We start from the raw sequence: 18,732 nt of genomic DNA on the forward strand, positions 1-18,732 counted from the left end.
ACGCTCGGTGCTGCGGCGCAGCAATGTTCACTCTCTCTCGAGCTTAACATGATCAAGTGCTCTGCCGCAGTTCATTTCTGCGAGAACGGCGAACAAAGAAAATACATGAGAAAAGCTGGCCCCTTCGTACCCATCACCTTCACTGCAGCGTTTAAGGAAACCGATCTTCAAGCTAGAAACGATTTGTTCGGCTTCTAGAGGCCCGCAAAAACTAATTCGTCGCCCGAAACAGATATTCGCGACCTTCCCGTCGCTGTTTCCGCTCTCACGACAGAACTGTGAAGTTACAGAATGTCCGGTTATGTGACCGAGCAGTTTCAGCGATAGCCAAGCATACTTTCCTATCGCGACGAACAGGTGACGTGGCACTCGCATGCGCCGGCCTGAGAAAAAAAAAAAGCAATGTAGCCGAGCACAACAGGCCGAAAGCCAAAACCGAGATAAAAGACTACGGTGCACCACCTAAAAAAGAAACAAAAAAGTCGATATGGCCTCAACTGGATGACATGCGAACTAAAAGATTGAAGATATGGCCGGCCGCTTCTTGCGAGCCGGCAGACGAGAATTGGCGAGACTTGTCCTAAGCCTACCGGACTGCAACGAGGCGGCGGCAGCACGGCTTCGCCATTACAGCGGTGTTGGGATGGAATTTCGCTAGTTAATCGTGACGTTCATTAGTCTGATTGACTTATTAGTCTAATTAGGCCTTTCTGGCTCTCTCGTCGTAATGTGACAACATCTGGAGCCCTGTTTCTTCTTTTTCTGTCAAGTTATGGCGTGACAAATTCCAAGCAAGCCACCGGCTATCACCGGCGCCTGACAACGCCGTGTTCGCAGTTGGCCTTCGCCAACCACAGTGGATGTTCACTTTTACCGCGGAAGAAACAACTTCCAAAGTGCCACTGCCGGCTTGCCTTGGAAGTGCGGTGCTCTTGGCGCCACCTTTTTGAAGGAGTGAACTCTGCTTGCGAGGACGAAGCCTTACCAAAGCTTCAGCGCCAGCAGCGAAAAGGGCAAGTGCGATTGCGGCGGGTCTGTTGTACTACAACTCGCATTGACGAATACGCGAGTGTTGCAAGCCTCGAACTTTTATTAGCATCGAAGATGTGTTGAATGCTCATGCAAACGTGCCTCAACGGCCTATATTTACCCCGGGAAATTTCCTGCGCCAATCGCAGATGCCACAGGTGGAAGCAGTGGCAGATGCAGTCTTGTATCGCTGAGGGTGATAGCGTGGCTGATGCGGAAGTGAAAAACACGTCGTAGCGCGATCGGACCCGCCTGTTCTAGAAAGAAGGGAGGGAAGCGCTGCCGCTCAACGAGCACTAAACGTTTTCGGTTTGGAAGCAATGTTTTCCCCGATGGTTAACCCGGGGAGGTCAAGGCGGTTACTGGGCAATAGCGCTGCATGCGCGATGTGGGAGTGGCGCGACGAAAAATTTCCGACTTGATGAAACCTCGTCGGACTGGCCGCTGTGTTTCTGTGAAATTTCTGCAACTAGTCCACTAGCCCGTAACTGAGGCAGATTCACGGAGCAAGACGGAGAAAAATTTACCCGTGTAACGTGCAGTGCACGTGTCGCGCTTGTGTGACTTTCTCTGATATGTGCTTTTCTTGCATCCTAAATATTTTGTGTGTGCCCGGTAGGGTTATTGTGATGCCGCCGTCTCGCGTCAGCAACAACTGAAATGCGAACAGCAGAACGCGTGGCCAAAGGTCCCTTTTACGCTGTCTGCCTATCGTCATCGGAGATGACCGCGCTCATCCGATTTGCGATTGTTTTCCTTCTGTTTTCTTTGACGTTCGTCTTCTCGCTTTGCCAATGCAGCGCCACATTGGTCCTTTCCACCGGTCTCAACTAGCGCAGCGCGGCTCAGCTGGCGGCGGCGTCTGTAGACCGCGTGGGTGAAGCGAGCGCTCTTATCTCCCTCGCCTGCAGCGCTTTGATTTTGCTTCTGCGTATCACTGCCCGGCTGTCAGCGTCTGGTTGCGATGCTAACGGCGAAAAAGACCGGTTGGGTAGCGGTCGGTGTCCGACGTGGCCGTTGTTGAATGACTTGCTTCTGGCACTGAGCAATGCTTCATCGCCGTACTGCCACCAGAAATGAGTTGTTCCAGGGAAGGCGAGAAAACAAGCGTCGACGAGAACAGAAGTAAAGCTATCGCAGACCGAAAGTGCGCCCCTGTCTCTGATGGCGCCAGACGCAAGGCGTAAAATGGGCCTTTGGCCACGCGCTCTGCTCCTCGAATTTCATTTGCTGCCCATAGCACGTAAAGCCCCGTACTACGTCTGAGCCGGCGTGTGTGATTTACGACCAGCTCATCCTGGTAGCTTTCATTGGTGTCACGCATTAGTCACGTTGGACATATAGCTTTTATTTATTTTTTGAGTGTGCACAGAAATTATCGAGCCAACAACAATCTAAAAACTAGCAACATATGCGAAAACGGTTTCTACTCATTCTCTCAGTAAATACCTTTTTGTTTGTGACTACATGTGGTGCTCTTCACTAGCTTCTTAACACAGTAACTTTGACTTATACTTTTGCTAATACCAGTTACTAAGAGGGTAATGGTCTGCGTGAAAAACATCCGGTTAGTAGTTACTTAGTGAATTCTCCAACAGTTTCATTAAAGGTGTAAGCACCATAGTTAATTGGTTGTTGGGGAAATGAAAATGGCGCGGTATCTGTCTCACATCTCGACGGACACACGAACCGCGCCGCAATGGAAGGGATAGAGGAGGGACTGAGAGAAGAAAGAGGTGCATCGAAACGCGGCCGCTGCGGTGCATGGCTGAACGAGTACTGCAGGTTTGGAGTTTCAAAGCACTGTTCTCGCTGCTTTAATGGACCGAGACCAAGCATTGTACAATCAAAACAGTCCCGGTAAAATAGAGAGTAGGAAAGGGGGGTGGTTAACAGAGTGAAGAGACCGACTTGCTACCCTACATTGGGGGAAGGGATATAAAAGTGAATGATAGAAGGTAAAGTGCTTATTGTTTTCGAAGAGGTGGATAGCCACTACCATCCACAATAGAGACGGCTTCATCAGCCACGGGCGCGCGATAGGCTCGCATTTATACATGCATTCACACGCTTCCTCTTCTATACCGCTTGCACTTGCACGCTTGTGTTGAGAAGGAGGCCCCACATGAACACCCTATACCTTCACCAGCACCCAAACCACCACGACTTTCGGGAGTGGGTACCCGGTCACTAAGGGGTAGAAGGGAACGAAGGGGCACATGGCCTCGCTCGCGACATACCTCCGAGCGACTCTTAATTTCTTTTGGCCGAATGATTACAGCCCCAAGGATGAGCGGGCTGTGCACCGGAAACACCGACGAGAAAGCCGGAGAGTACTACGATGCACCCGCCTCCTCATTACTCCCACTTCCACACACACTACTTGCAGCGAATCTACTTTCACTACACAAGCGCGCAGATTCTCTTATTTGACCTGTACAACCCACATGCCCAAGCGCTCTGGCCACCCCCGCGGTCAGGAATATGGCGCCTACCCTGACGACACACACACATATTGGACCTGTAGTCTAGATTATTCCACTGCAGTAATGCATCCGTGCTGACTCATGTTCTGTTCTTATAAACAAAATACAGTTTTGAGGAAACTTTTCATCTCGCGTGTGTCTCGTGCTGTTGCGCAGGACAGCTAGTAACGTCACGTGGTAACTGAAGTAAGACACGTAGTGAATGCTGGTTACGTCGACCTGTCGTGTAAAGATGCACACGTGCTCATTGGTCCCGAAATACCAGAGTTGCGGCCATGGATGGATGGATGGATGGATGGATGGATGGATGGATGGATGGATGGATGGATGGATGGATGGGTGGGTGGGTGGGTGGGTGGATGGATGGATGGATGGGTGGGTGGGTGGGTGGGTGGGTGGGTGGGTGGGTGGATGGATGGATGGATGGATGGATGGATGGATGGATGGGTAAGTGGGTGGGTGGGTGGGTGGGTGGGCGGGCGGGCGGACGGACGGACGGACGGACGGACGGACGCTGAACCCTTTAAATCGGGCAGTGGCTCAAGCCACCTAGCCATGACTCGTAAAATTTTACACTTTAGCCACCAATCAGATAACCTTCGCTTGGTTGCTTCTACCCGCTTAAAATCTACTTTCCCTTCACTGGCCTTAAACCCAAATGCTTTGAATAAATCAGCCCCGCTGCTTTCCACTGCAGGGTGAAACCCTTTACAGGAAAGTATCAAGTGTTCAGCCGTTTCCTCCTCCTCTCCACACGCACCGCACAACGTGTCTATCTCATGGTACCTGACTCGATATGTCTTAGTCCGCAAAACTCCCGTCCTGGCCTCGAACAACAAAGCTTCCCCTACAATTATCATATATATTTTCTTTGGCGATTTCCTGTTTAAAGATCCTGTATGTTCCCAGCGCTGATTTCTTCAGCATCCCTGTTTTTCACAGAGCTCTCTCTGTTTCTTTAACCTTCTTCTTAACCAGTATTTGCTGACTTGCCCCTCGATTGCTCTCCAGCGTGTCAATTTTTTAGATCGTTTTCTCCATTTTGTGTCCACATTTCTCATGTACAGGTACCTGAAAACTTTCCTAGTCCACTGCTTTCCCCCATTTTTCTTAACAGCTCCTCAAATGCTATTTTACTGCTAGCTTCTCTGCTCTCGAACGACGCCCATCCCATATCACCCTGTACCCCGTGATTAGGTGCATTGCCATGTGCTCTCAAAGCTAGCCTCCCCTCGCCGCGTTGATTTCTAACCTTGCTTGAACATCAACAGGTCTCATGCACAGGACCGCATTGCCGAAAGTCAGACTAGGAACCATCACCCTTTTCGACATCCCTCTTACCACTTCGTACCTATTGTAATTCCACAGTGCCCTGTTTTTCATGACAGCTGCATTCCTACTAGCTTTATTCATTGCATATTGTCATATAGTGGCTTTCCCGAGACACATTTGTTGACGTCGACGCAAAACGCAATGAGTGAAAGTGACAAAAGGCCCCAGTTTGGCCAGCGTTACCTGGACGACGACAGCCGAGTCTTTGAGCACAACGCTTGGAAAGTAAATAGTTTGTATTCATCGGTTTTGAGAACGCGGGTACCTTTTAGCTCAGCATGTCATCGCCATCGCTAAATAACTATTTACCTTCAGTATGTTGTCCGTGTGCGTCTGAAGACCACTATTTTAAAATTTCCAAGAAAGCACTACCCAGTAGGTGGGAAACAGTTTTTCTGGTATTTAAGGAGTCCTCGGGATTTCAAGAATTCCACCTTTCCTAATCTCGAAATGTTATTGTGTAAGGAAAAACCGTAATCTATTTTGTCTCCTTTTGTTTTTGTTTTATTGTTTTCCTATTGCAAAGATGTGCAGCATTCGTAGAACTCTGAAAAGGTGATGTAAGTGTGACAGCTTTTAGTACTTTTAGCTGGGCTCGTTTAACACTGTTCGTGCGTGCTCTTTATGACGCTTTGCAAACCAGATCTTTTTTTTTTCTCCTTAAAGAACAACATAGATACATTTCAAGAAATAAATAAATAATTACGTCACAACTTGGCTATTTTATCTATAACCTAGGAACATCATCAGTATATGATGCCTTCACGGACCGTCGTACTGTTAGCGCAATAGATTCGCATTAATTCGAAGCCGTCTAACTCAAACGTATTGCTTATTTGAACCAATGCTTTGGTATTGTAAACATGAGGTGTATTAAAAAGTCTTCCGTTAATCAGAACTCCAAATAATTTGAAAAACATTGATTTTCCTTTGAATTCAAATTATTGAGGGTCGGTTGTAACTGGGTGCCAGTGGACAAAATGACGTTGTAGTCCGCACGTCACTAACATGCCAAATTTGTCATTTTCATTTCATTTCATCGAAGCCAAAAAAAGGAAATCCCTTTATGCTGCCATTCCAAATGAACTGACGAAAATGTTCACCAAGAGTGGCTTTGTAGAGGAGCAAAACCACTTGGACAGAAGGCTGCAGGTCAACCGGGGGAGGCTGCTATGCATGTACAGGGAGTGGATACAGGCGCGATTTAGGAAGGAGGTGACCACGTGACAAATGGAGACCATTAGCACACCTTGAATGATATGAGTTGCTATACTTCTGTACATTTCAGGCCACTAAATGCATTGTACTCAGATCTAGAGCTGGAGTCACCTCATCAGCTTCGTCATCGTTGTCAGCGGCAATGGCGTCACCGTCATCACCATCATTGGACAGGTTATATCCGTCGATCTTCAGTAGCCCTGTTCGACATCATGTGTGGCCACATTATCCCATGAGGCTTACTACTAGTTGTTAAATACAAATTGCATTGTGAATTTGGCCCCGGAATTGCTGACAGAAGTCCTTGTTGGCCGTAACTTTGAGAGCACTATATATATATATATATATATATATATATATATATATATATATATATATATATATATATATATATATATATATATATATATATATATATATATATATATATATATATATATATATATATATATATATCTATCTTTACAATTTTGTGGTGTGATTCTGTATGAAGCAAGGAACAGACAGAAATGCTGTGTGGTGGAATAAAATGACTGCTCTCCTCCTTTCCTCAAAAACCAATTTTTAAATAATAGGTTTGTCGCATGCCATCTCAAGTTGTCGCGTCTAATTTCAGCGTCAAATTTCGGCGCGAATAAGCGAGCGGTTTTACCGAGAGAACCAATCTACGTTGCGCGTTTCGCGTTTCAACAGTCAGTACTGTTCGCAGTAAAGTTTCAAGTTTTTGTAGTCACCTCGCTATAACGAAATGCTTTATGACAAGACAACCGATATTACGAATGTATGTTTTCCCACAACGGGACAAATTATAATGAACCTCGAATGAACTGCACTGGTCGTTCTGGCGCTGAGAACATCAATTCGTAACGGTGCCCGACACATCCGTACCGATTAGATGTGCAAACGGAATCACCGCGCATAAACTGCTCTTTTGAGCACCGCAAAAACTATGTGGAAGACATCCTGCCTCAAACAATGCCTGTACGGAGCGTTCGTCTGGACAATTCGTTAGCTTCGGCGCGTGGTTTGACCCTGGCGTTCCCTCCTTTTGCCGAAAGTTGGGTACGCGGTCTGCTGAGCGATGCCACGCTGCATGGTGCGCACGGCCCTCTACGCCATGCTGCACCTCGACCGTGTTATGGTCGCTGTAGTTGTCCCCTTCTCCAACCTCCTCGCTGCACACAGCCCACTGCGAGCGGGCTTTGCTTCTCTGGTTCCATGCTCAGTTTATAGTTTCCGTTTTAGCAGCGCGGCCGCATATTTAGAACCGCATCCGCTTTCGCGGGGAGCCACTGCACATGCTTAGAACGCCATGGGGGCGCCAGATGGCGCCACGTTCCCGCCAGCTGCGTACGCGCCTGCTCGTCGGGGCCAGCCGGAGCCAATCAGCGCGTATAGTGGTACCCCGCGGTAGCGGGTCACGGTATTGGAGCGTCGATAGAGCTATGCTATGACCGTACCGCTGGTGTTGCGGGACCAAACGGCGGATACGAGGAAAGAAGGAAAAGAACTTTAATGGAATAGGAGATGTCTGCCTAGCGGATACGAAGTGGATCCACTAACCACTATGGGGCACCGCTTTGGTGGCCTGGTGATTAGTGCATTCACTCTATGTTCCCATTTCTTCACTGTTACTAGCGTGATAACGCTGACTTGCTAAGAGCTCGTAACCATCCTGTGATATTTTTCACTAACATATGACGTTTGGTGAAGTTTTCATTGTAGGTGTACATGTACTCGATTTGATTAAAGGAGTGAAAGCACAAAATTTAGGATACTAGCAAACGATATGATTTGTTCTGATTTGTTTCGTCGGCGCAAGGAGATGCCTTGTAGCAGGTTTCGGCCACAGGCGTTACTGAAACATAATTTAATATGATTTTTGAATGTCGTCCAAGGAGACTCTCAGTAATTCCACCGGCATCAAGTGACGTCGAGGCGCACTTGCTCGAATTAACGTGACGTCACTGAACCCAATGGTTGTGCACAGGAACAACGCCGACATCACCAGAATGTGATAACCCAGGTTGTCATTACGACCGTGAAATCAAGGTGCTCTCCAGTGCTGGCGCCGACCGAGAGTGAAACCGCCGGTACAAAATGGTTTGTAACTAATTATTCGCGTTGCGCATAGTTGTTTTCAGTTTTCACCTAGTTTTCATAATTACAATGGCCCGTAAACGCCTCTTTCAAGGCAAAAAAAAAAATGGATGTGCAGAAACTTTGTGTAATCTTGGCCGTGGTAAAGGGGGTTAGGGAAGAGGGCTAGGACTTTCCGCTAGCATTTCAGCGAGGAGCAACGTCATTTTAGAGCGCAAGCTTCTGCATACTAGAAGGAATAATTGAAACACCAAATTAATTTAAACGCGTGGGAATCCAGGCTTCGAGGCCCGCGTCCGCCAAGTTGAGGGGATTGCGTGCGATCAGATGTATACGAATGAAGAGCCATAGTGCACCTATGCCGCCTTTCTCGGTAGGTGCGCTTTTCTTGGAATTTTTTTTTTTTCATCCACGGAGTTTGGTTTGGTTTTGTCGGGGTTTGAGGAACGCTATGAGGAACGCCGTAGTGAAGGGCTCCGGATATTTCGACCACCTGGGCTTCCTTAACGTGCACTGACATCGCACAGTACACGGGCCTCTAGAATTTCGCCTCCATCGAAATTCGACCGCCGCAGCCAGGATCGAGCCCGCGTCTTTTGGGTCAGCAGCCGAGCGCCATAATCACTCAGCCACCGCGGCGGCTTTATCCATGGAGTGCGCTTACGCAATTAGTACAGTATGGATGTGTACGGTCATGTTAATCATGAGCAGTGAAAAAATGCACATGAATCGTGTGATGTGACGTGGCAAATCTGCGTTAGCAGTATTAGTCCTGTATATCGCCGTTGAATCTTTGGACCTGATTTTGACGTTGCTGGGTAGAGGCTCGTAGATGGGAGATGCATCTTTACGGGCGGGTGCACAGATGTGCAGCTCCAGGGGAAGCACCTTCCACGCCTGGAGGCTGGCCTAAAGGTGCTCCTACCGTTAGGGGTGCTGGATGGTGGAGGCTTCGGCCAGACACAGAAAACGGATTTTCGACAAACGGCCATAGAGAGAGACGGGTTACATCTGTCCCGATCCCTCTTTGTCGACCCCACACATCTTTATATTTCTGTTGCCCCAGATAAGATAGCGCGAAAAGTCGTTCTCCTGAGAAATAAGTCCCCAACGCGCGGCCACGTTCGATCGAGGCAAATTGCGGAACAAGAAGGATAAAAAAGTTGAAGATCGAGAGTCAAGACACCCGCGACACGTCGGACGGGCGTTTTTGCTTTTGGGCCGGACCGCCCTTATCGGTGTCGTATTTACGACCGTGCGCAATCCAGCGGGGAGATGCCGACGCCGGATACGGCGCGCACCAAGCTAGCGCGCTCGAGGGAACGTGTTGCGGCTCGCTCGACGCGGGGCAGAAACCAGTCGAGTTGCGGCACTGAGAAAGACGCGCGACACTGGTTTTTCCGCCTAAGAACAGCCGTCGGCACGAGCTGCGGCGAGACTGAAACGCCACCGCCTCGCATTTAAAACTTCCCCTGAGCCAGCAACTCAGATGTGTGGCTTAAGTGCAGAGTACCTTTAATGAATGGCAGTTTACTAATATCCCTTGACAGAAAAGTATACAACAGCTGTATCTTACCGGTACTCACCTATGGGGCACAAACGTGGAGGCTAACGAAAAGGGTTCAGCTTAAGTTATAGGACAACGCAGCGAGCTATGGAAAGAAAAAATGATGGGTGTAACGTTAAGAGTCCAGAAGAGAGCAGAGTGGATGTGGGAGCAAACGCGAGTTAATGACATCCTAGTCGAAATCCAGAGAAAGAAATAGGCTTGGGTAGGGCACGTAATGCGAAGGCAAGATAACCGATGGTCCTTAAAGGTAACGGAGCGGATTACGAGAGAAGGCAAGCGTAGCAGGAGGCGGCAGAAAGTTATTTGGGTGGATGAGATTAAGAAGTTTGCACGGAAGCGGTGGCTGCAGCTGGCAAAAGACAGGGTTAATCGTAGAGACGTGCGAGAGGCCTTTGCCCTGCATGATGACGTAGAGTGCGTTCTCTATTGTTGCACTGATTAACGCATTATCGCTACTTTATTTTCGAAAAACCATGGCTATGAGGTCTTAAATTACCTTTCCTGATTTTTTTTTCTTACAGCGATAGCTGTTAGGCGCCCGTCCCTGGCTTCCGCGTCGTCGCCGTCGGCGTAACTCACCGGGTGGATGTCATTGACGCATCCACTGGTCATTAACGCACTCGCATTATGTCACGGCCGACCTGGGTCGCATAGCCCTACGTGTGGCTCTGTTTGGAACAACCGCCTGCGAAAACTAAACGCCTCAAGAGCTATCGCTGAATCCCGCGTTACACAGTCGTAACCGTCCTGTGAGTTTTTTTTTTTTTTTCCACTGAGCCAGTAGTACTTGCATTGTGTCTGTCGTTTTCCATGAGGTTTTCTGATTTCAATGGTTTTTGAAACTGATTGTTCGTGAACTTAGCAGTGTTCAAAGAAAAGAGCATAAGTTGTGCCCTTGTGCAGATAATAAAGGGACAGATCAACACTGGAAGCTCGGTCGAGCCGAGCGCGGCGCTTTTCTCTGTAAGTCACATTTAGTTGACGTCAAACGCCAGCTATAGTCATAGCTTCCGACGAGGCATGGACAGCCGTTGGGTATAAAAGTAAATATTGAAAGCCGCAGAGGAAACAACATTTTGTATATGTATGCAGTCGCGCCTCGTTAATTCGGACGCTTTGTTTCCCGAGTAAGGTTGCCCAAAGGCGAGTCGTCCGTACGTAATAACGAATCGCGAGCAAAAAACATCCAGAAAAAACCGCTAAATTAGGGTCTGCGTATGTACATGTGACGGTCAGTTAAGTTTAAATTAAAGACAGTTTTGGAGGCTGCGAGAGTTTTTATATTTTTTATCTTTTCTTGATTTTTTGTTGCCGCACTTTCCGAGTAGAGTGGTCTCTTTGTCGTTAGAGTGCCGTAATCTATGGACACAGGATTACTTCAATTTCTTATCAGTGTTCTCTTACCTGTGGCTCCCTGAATTGCTCTATAGAGAGCGATAATGGAGCACCGTCAGATTAGTGCAGCTCGACGTAATTTTTTTTTTATTTTTGAATACAAACAATGTACCGATTCATCTCCGTGAAATAAACGGCTTTGAAAGGTAGTGTTAAAATAATGTATTGTCTGTACTTCTACTAGGAACACTTCCACTTCAATTGACGGCCGATTATGCTGCAAAGAGCAACTATTTCGGAGTTTAGATTTTCTTCTGTCTTGTCCCATGCTTCTTCCACTCCGGAGCACTTCTTTATAGTATTCTCCCTATTCTGCAGAGTGTGAGAAAAATGTTCGAGTGACTATGTTGGAGCACAAGAATTTATTAAAAATAGGAAGTAACACTATTTCATACTTCTGGAGCAAAATGACAGCTACTCCATCACCCCCGAGAAATCTGACGTCCATTGAAGTGAAGCCTCCTACACTCTAGACACGGATATGCCTATATGGGAGTAAAAAAAAAAGAGTAGTAGTCCTCTAACACACTCCCTCTCATAAAAGGTAGTGCGCTAGAGGGCAGCTTACTCCCTTTTTTCTCCTTTTTGTTCAGAATGCAAAGTTCCTTTCAAAATATGAGCAGTCGAGATTTTAACGCGAAAACACCTGCAAATACATGCAGAAATAAAATTAAAGATTGACTGGGCACGAGCTTCTCCTTAAAGGGCAACTACGACGATTAAATTTCAGGTTCCTCTTCACAGCACCGGAGGAGGAGTGCGGAGGCGTTCGGTGTGACCCCTTCGCGTCTAGTTCCATGCCACCAAACAACACTCGGAGGGCTTTGCCTTCGGTGCCTACCCCGACGAAAGAATCCGCCCGGTACATCATTAACAAAAATAGTGTTAAGTGCCTCGTTTGTCGAGACTGTAAGGTCTGTGTGGAACCCGACCTGACGTATGGGATATTGCTGCCTCTGCCTCTGCCTCCACTAAAGCGTCACCCTGTCAGGCGCAACGGGTCAGATCCACCCCCGCAGCCGCATCCACTACGGATCTTACACCCGACTTTGCTGGGTTCCTGCCCTGGCTTGAGTCACCGCAGTCACGGGCCCGCCACCCTGAGATGGCGAGAAGCCAACCTGGGCCACATATCCTTCCGGTTGAGCGATGGGACGCACAACCTCCCAGCTTCGTGATGCTATAGCCTTACATCTGCGCCACGAAGATGGTTGTGAGACAATGGCGTCACGTATTACATATGTCTACCGATTTCGACGTAGCACGATAGTGCTAGAGGCGCTCTCCACAGATCATATAAGGCGGCAGGCCAAACGTAAAGCTGCGCATGCATTCTCAAGCTGGACATATCTTAATAATAATAATTGGTTTTGGGGGGAAAGGAAATGGCGCAGTATCTGTCTCATATATCGTTGGACACCTGAACCGCGCCGTAAGGGAAGGGACATATCTTGAGCAGCTGTATTTTTCTGGAGGAATGGGCAGCACCTAAAATTTCATATAAAAAGAGAAATTACGCGTCTTTTCCTTTCCTTCCAACAAGAACAGTAGTGACCTTATGGTTCTCGGGCAAAACTGCAGAAGGCGAGTTGTGGGTAAGTAACAAATCGCGGATAAAAACATTCAGAAAAAAAAAAAACGCTATGATTAGGGTATGCTTCTGTGCATAGTGATGGCCGGTGAAATCTAAATTAAAAACAATTCTGGAAGCTTTAAGTCTAATATCTTGGTCGAAATTATGCTTGATTTAATACCGTGCAGCTTTCATCTGATATGTGCATGATATGCTTGGTGGATCTCACGGCTAGAGGACCTGACTCCTACTACGGCTGTTCACATGGCGCGGTTGAGGTGTACATCTAGTGTCTTTTTTCACATCCTTTTCTTGCTCCTTTCACGGAACTGCTTTCACATGTTTATTTTGTGGCCCGCCGCGGTGGCTCAGTGGTTAGGGCGCTCGACTACTGATCCGGAGTTCCCAGGTTCGAACCCGACCGCGGCTAAGGCTAAGGCGCCAAGGCGCCCGTGTGCTGTGCGATGTCAGTGCACGTTAAAGATACCCAGGTGGTCGAAATTATTCCCGAGCCCTGCACTACGGCACCTCTTCTTCCTTTCTTCTTTCACTCCCTCCTTTATCCCTTCCCTTACGGCGCGGTTCAGGTGTCCAACGATATATGAGACAGATACTGCGCCATTTCCTTTCCCCCCCAAAAAAACCAATTATTATTATTGTTTATTTTGTACCGAAATTTTTGTCACAGTCTATCTTCATTTCTATTAACATCTGGACACGCTTTCTTTAATCCCTTTCTTCTGAATCGCTGTTCAAGAACCGATAACAGCTGATTTTTCCTTGAACACAACTTAAGAAGCAGTGACCGCGAAGTAGGGGAGATGGTTAGGTTCTGTAGTCGCATCTTGTACTGCCCCCCCCCCCCCCTCCCTGCCACTCTTTTCTCCTCCCCTTGGAAGATGTGCGCCAACGGGGAGAGGCGCCGGGGAGCGCGCATTCCGACGCGGATCAGTGGGGCGTTCCCCGGGCATGGACAGCGACAGGACCGAACTCCTCTGTGGCACCGCGCCGCAACTCGCCTCGCCCGCAGAATAAAAATAGAGAAAAAAGCAAAGGAGTTAATAAACAAAAACTGAACAGGAGTGCAGCATGAAGGCGGCACCTTGCGCTGCGGGCGTATATGCACCGTGAAATTGTGTTTCACGAAAACAGTCCCCCCTCGACACCCGAGTCATGGTCGAAGGTGTTCGATGAACTGGACTGTACGCATAGATCTAGCTTAGCAAGAGCAATGGCATATCGTGGACGCGCCTGTCGGTTGCGTACAGGGTGGCCGCAAAGCGATAAAACGGGAGAACGACAGATGGAGAAAGATGCGAACTACCTACGAAGCAGCACCCTCCGGTGAAGACCTTGGCCAGCACCTCGCCACGGTAGGCTATAGAAAACGAAAAAAGCCTAGCCCCACCTACGAAAATACTGGATCTTTATACAGTGCATGGCACGTCTATGGATGTTTCTGCTCATTATCAGTTCCTTATAAAACATAAGAAACAAGCTCATGTTTGCTCGTATGCAGCTACAGTGGCGTCGTACAAATTACGCTGCAACATTAAATCTATTTATTCACCTCAGGATACCTTGCACAGGGAGGCATTTTGGAAGGGGCGTGCGATACAGATATATGTACATAACAGTGCTCAGAAAAACGTGGCGTGCGATACAGATATATGTACATAACAGTGCTCAGAAAAACAACAGCAAAAATACTTGAGTGCTAAAAATATAAAGCTCAAATAATACATTAAAATTAACATCACTGGCAGGAAAGCTATGCAGAAAAAGCTATGCATCATGGAACACAATAAGTAAAATAAAAAATTCACGTAAAATCAACCGGAAAGAAAAGCACGAGCATCAATCTACATACTGAAACCATAAAGCAAACAATCCTCGTAATATTCCTTCGTAATATTCGATTCGTTGTTATTGTAATTGCTTCCTCATACCGTATTCACGATATTAAGCAACATCCATGACCTTCTCTTACAATTCGTCATAAAGCATCACTCATTGTGTTGATTATCTCCTGTGGTCATGCGTGAAGGGGTATCGACAGCGCGCTTTTGGAGCGACAGCAAAACAAACCGCTGATCTCGTTCAAATTTGCTTCAGTACGATCCAAATCGTCCACACATTACCAGCACAACCAGCATCACTGCGCGTCCTTTACAAATTGTGTGGTCGTAGTCTGCCTTGAAAATCGTGCAGACAAATCTGCAGGGGTACTCATTTAGCGAAGTGACGGTTATTACGAAATAGCTGTGCACTCCAGCGTCGTTTTCACAACGCCTTTGTCTAGAATTAACCATCATCATCATCAGCCTGACTACACCCACTGTATAGCAAAGCCCTCTCCCATGTTTCTCCAATTAACCCTCTCCTTTGCCAGCTGCGCCCACCCTATGCCTGCAAACTTCCTAATTTCATCCGCCCACCTAACCTTCTGCTGCCCCCTGCTACACTTGCCTTCTCTTGGAATCCACTCTGTTACCATTAGGACCAGCGGTTATCTTGCCTTCGCAGTACATGCCCTGCCCAAGCCCATTTCTTCCTCTTGGTTTCGACTAGGATGTCATTTACACGCGTTTGTTCCCTCACCCACTCTGCCCGCTTCCGGTCTCTTAACGCTACACCTAACATTTTCGTTTCTATGGCTCGCTGTGTTGTCCTTAACTTAAGCTGAACCCTTTTCGTTAGCCTCCACGTTTCTGCCCCATAGGTGAGTACCGCCAAGATACAGCTGTTGTACACTTTTGTCTTGAGGGATATTGGTAACCTGCTATTCATGATCTGAGAGACCCTGCCATATGCGCTCCATCCCATTCCTATCCTTCTAGTTATTTCCCTCTCATGATACGGATCAGCTGTCACTACCTGCCCTAAGTAGACCTACTCATTTACTACTTCCAGCACCTCGTTGCCAATTGTGAACTGCTGTCCCCTTGCTAGACCGTTGAACATTACTTTGGTTTTCTGCATGTTAGTTTTTAGACCCACCGTACTGCTCTGTGTCTAACTCATTGATCATGATTTTCATGATTGATCGGAATACCTCCTGTAAACATGCGGTGAAGCATTGGCGATATCGTGTCTTTTTGTCTGACACCTTTCCTTATTGAAATTTTATTGCTGACTTTATGGAGGACTATGGTAGCTGTACAGTTATATATATATATATATATATATATATATATATATATTCCAGTATTTTGACATAAGGCTCATCTACACCCTGATTCCGCAATGCCTGTATTGCTGCTGAGGTTTCCACTGAGTCGAATGCTTTCTCGTAATCAATGAAGGTTATATAGAGGGGTTGGTTATATTCTGCACATTTCTCTATCATCTGATTGATAGTGTGAATATGATCTATTGTAGAATATCCTTTACGAAAGCCTGCCTGATCATTTGGTTGATTAAAGTCTAAGGTTGCCCTGACTCTATTAGCGATTACCTTTGTAAATACCTTGTAGGCAACGGACAGTAAGCTGGTCGGTCTGTATAGTATGCGGCAAATGGCTCTCTGTAAATAAAAGGCTTGCAAAGATGCAAAGAACACACCCAGTGACGTCATCAGCCTTCGTCACAGTCAACTGTGCTTGCTGCACTTATATTGTACTAAGCGTAAAAGGAATTTCAAGTGTTGAAATAGGGGTCAACGCACCAACTTACCGTGGTGGTGGTAGTGGTTTTATTAAAAAATAATAGTAAAAAGGAAGGAAAAGATTTTTGCTAGCCCCGGCATCTGCCATCGATACTGAAGCACCTGAGCTGGGGCAGCGGAAATAAAGGACAGCAGGCAGAATGGAGAAATGAAATGAAAGAGGTGAGGGGACAGGAATAGAGGACAGGGGGAGAAGTAATATGTACAAACTATTTACACAATAAGTAATGTGTCCAGGTTGTGCGCGTGATTAGTTCATTTTAGAGGAATTAAATCACACACGCGCACAGCACTGTGTAGGTTACAACTGGAGTGGGGCGTCCAGTTATTAATCGTTCAAGGTAGAACTCGCGGAGCGTTCGGTCACTGCGTGTAACTACCTGACGGAGAACAGACGGGACGTCAAGCCCGTGTGTTCGAGGAATGCACAGAGGCTCACCAAAGTTCGCTCACGAGTGCGCGCACTGCCCTGCGGCCACAATAGCGTCTTGATGGAGTCTGGTAGTATGCCCTGCGCCCTATAGGCCGCGAGCATATCGCGACGAGCATCGGCGAACGCGGAGCAGCGAAGGAGCAGATGCTCTAGTGTTTCCACTGCACCGCATCCGTCACACACATCACTCGTCGCGATTCCGTGACGCACCCGTCGTTCCCCGGGTCACACGCAGCCAATGCGCGCGCGGAGGATCATTGCACGTTGCGACCGTGTAAGTGCGCGACAGCCGGTGACACTGTCGATGCGCTCACCTCCCGCGATGCGTGGGTCGGGGTGCTGCTTTCGGAGATGGTCGTGAATGGACGCACGCACGTCCTCCAGCGCAAGGGGCAGATCGCTGGCAGGTAGTTGGTGTGCAGCGGTCGCGAGGTCGTCAGCTTCTTCGTTGCCGGCGATGCCGCAGTGACCGGGCACCCACTGTGCACGCACGGCACAACCTCTCTGCGCGAGGCGCTCGATGCGCGAGCGAATTTCCCGCACTAGTGGGGTACCGCGGCCGTTAGATTGCAGGCGGCTGAGGGCGGCGCGGGAGTCGCACAGCAGAGCACTCCTGGGCGGCGGAGGGCCGAGGCTGAGCGTTCATTACCGAAATAGTTGGTGCATCCAGTCGTAAAAGTACTGTAAAAGTACGCCCGTTGTCTTAGGATTTCATGACCAACAGGTTGCATTTCTCTTTCATGACAGATCGTTTTCGAGTGGCTCGCCGAAGGACTTTAAGCACACACAGGTTAAACGAGCCAACAGCAGTAGTCAAGGGACGAGGTATTGGGTCATCACATCGTATAAGCCTGACCCCACATCTTACGACGCCTCTTTCCTTGCTCAGAAGGCAAAAGCGCGCCGTCGGTGATGACGCAGGCCCCGCTGTTTAGGGTACAAGCAGAGGTATACGCAAAAAGAAAAAGGTACCCGGCGAACTAAGGCAGCAGCAGGAAGGAGGGAGGTCGCCAACCGCCGGTGTGGTCAGCATGTCGCTGCACGGCCGTCAGCCATCGCGCGGTGCATACGCGATCCATCCCCGCTGCGCGCCTCCATCGGCGCGACCGAAGCGCGGCGTGTGCGTTCCGCTAGACGATGAAACCGCGAACGCGACAGCATCGGTCAGGTTGAGCCGATTCGACCAATCGGGCGCCGCTGAGTGGAGCGGCAGTCGTGCGATTCCAACATGGACTGGATCATCGAAGTGTTTAATTACATACGCTTCAAAGAGTCTGTTGCAAATGTTTGCAGCTGTAATGCACGAATGCTCTATACGTTCGAAAAGAAATATATTCTAAATGTTCTAAAGCCGCAGAGGTTTACAAATACGTGTGTTCTAAATGATGCAAATGTTCGAAGTATTGTGATGCTTAAAGTGCTCATATCTGCAAATATTTTTTTATGCTGTGAACCATCTCAAGTCCAGCATTCTTGGACAAAATTTTCGAAAATTGGCGTATGTAAGATACTGTAAGATACTATGTAAATATTGAAGGTAATGGTCCATTGTTTTGATGCGTAGCAAAATCATTCTTTTGAAGTTTTTTTTCATTTCTTGTATCTAATGGGGGACCAATGCGGAACGCTTTTGACGATAGCAAATACGTTAATAGCAAAAAAAAAATGCAAGGCTGTCAAGGGGAGATCTGCGGATGTATTGATTGTTATAGTGGAATCTTACAACTTTTTTAATAAATTGCGTTCGTAAACTCTTTCCCGTTGAAGAATGCCTTTGTCCAGAGTAGCTGGGTATGGAATGCTGTGGATGTTTTAAATGCTGTAAAATGTTTCAAACCTTCCAGTGCCTTAATACGCTCTAAATGTTCTAAATGCGTTCTAGATTGTTACTGAGTGGACATTTGCCATTTATGCGCTCAAAAGCGCCAG

General features: G+C 47.7%; 1 protein-coding gene across 1 annotated transcript in view; it reads left to right on the plus strand.

The window, feature by feature from the left end:
- Positions 1–577: 577 nt before the first annotated feature.
- LOC144111308 (ephrin-B3-like) overlaps positions 578–18,732 on the plus strand; it is a 669,955-nt gene continuing 651,800 nt past the window's right edge. Inside the window, exon 1 of the mRNA XM_077644568.1 lies at positions 578–1,013. The gene's annotated coding sequence lies outside the window, so the exon portion shown is untranslated. The remainder of the gene's footprint in view (positions 1,014–18,732) is intronic.

The sequence above is a fragment of the Amblyomma americanum genome, chromosome 11, assembly GCF_052857255.1.
Source record: "Amblyomma americanum isolate KBUSLIRL-KWMA chromosome 11, ASM5285725v1, whole genome shotgun sequence".
In the NCBI taxonomy this organism is placed as follows: Eukaryota; Metazoa; Arthropoda; class Arachnida; order Ixodida; family Ixodidae; genus Amblyomma; species Amblyomma americanum.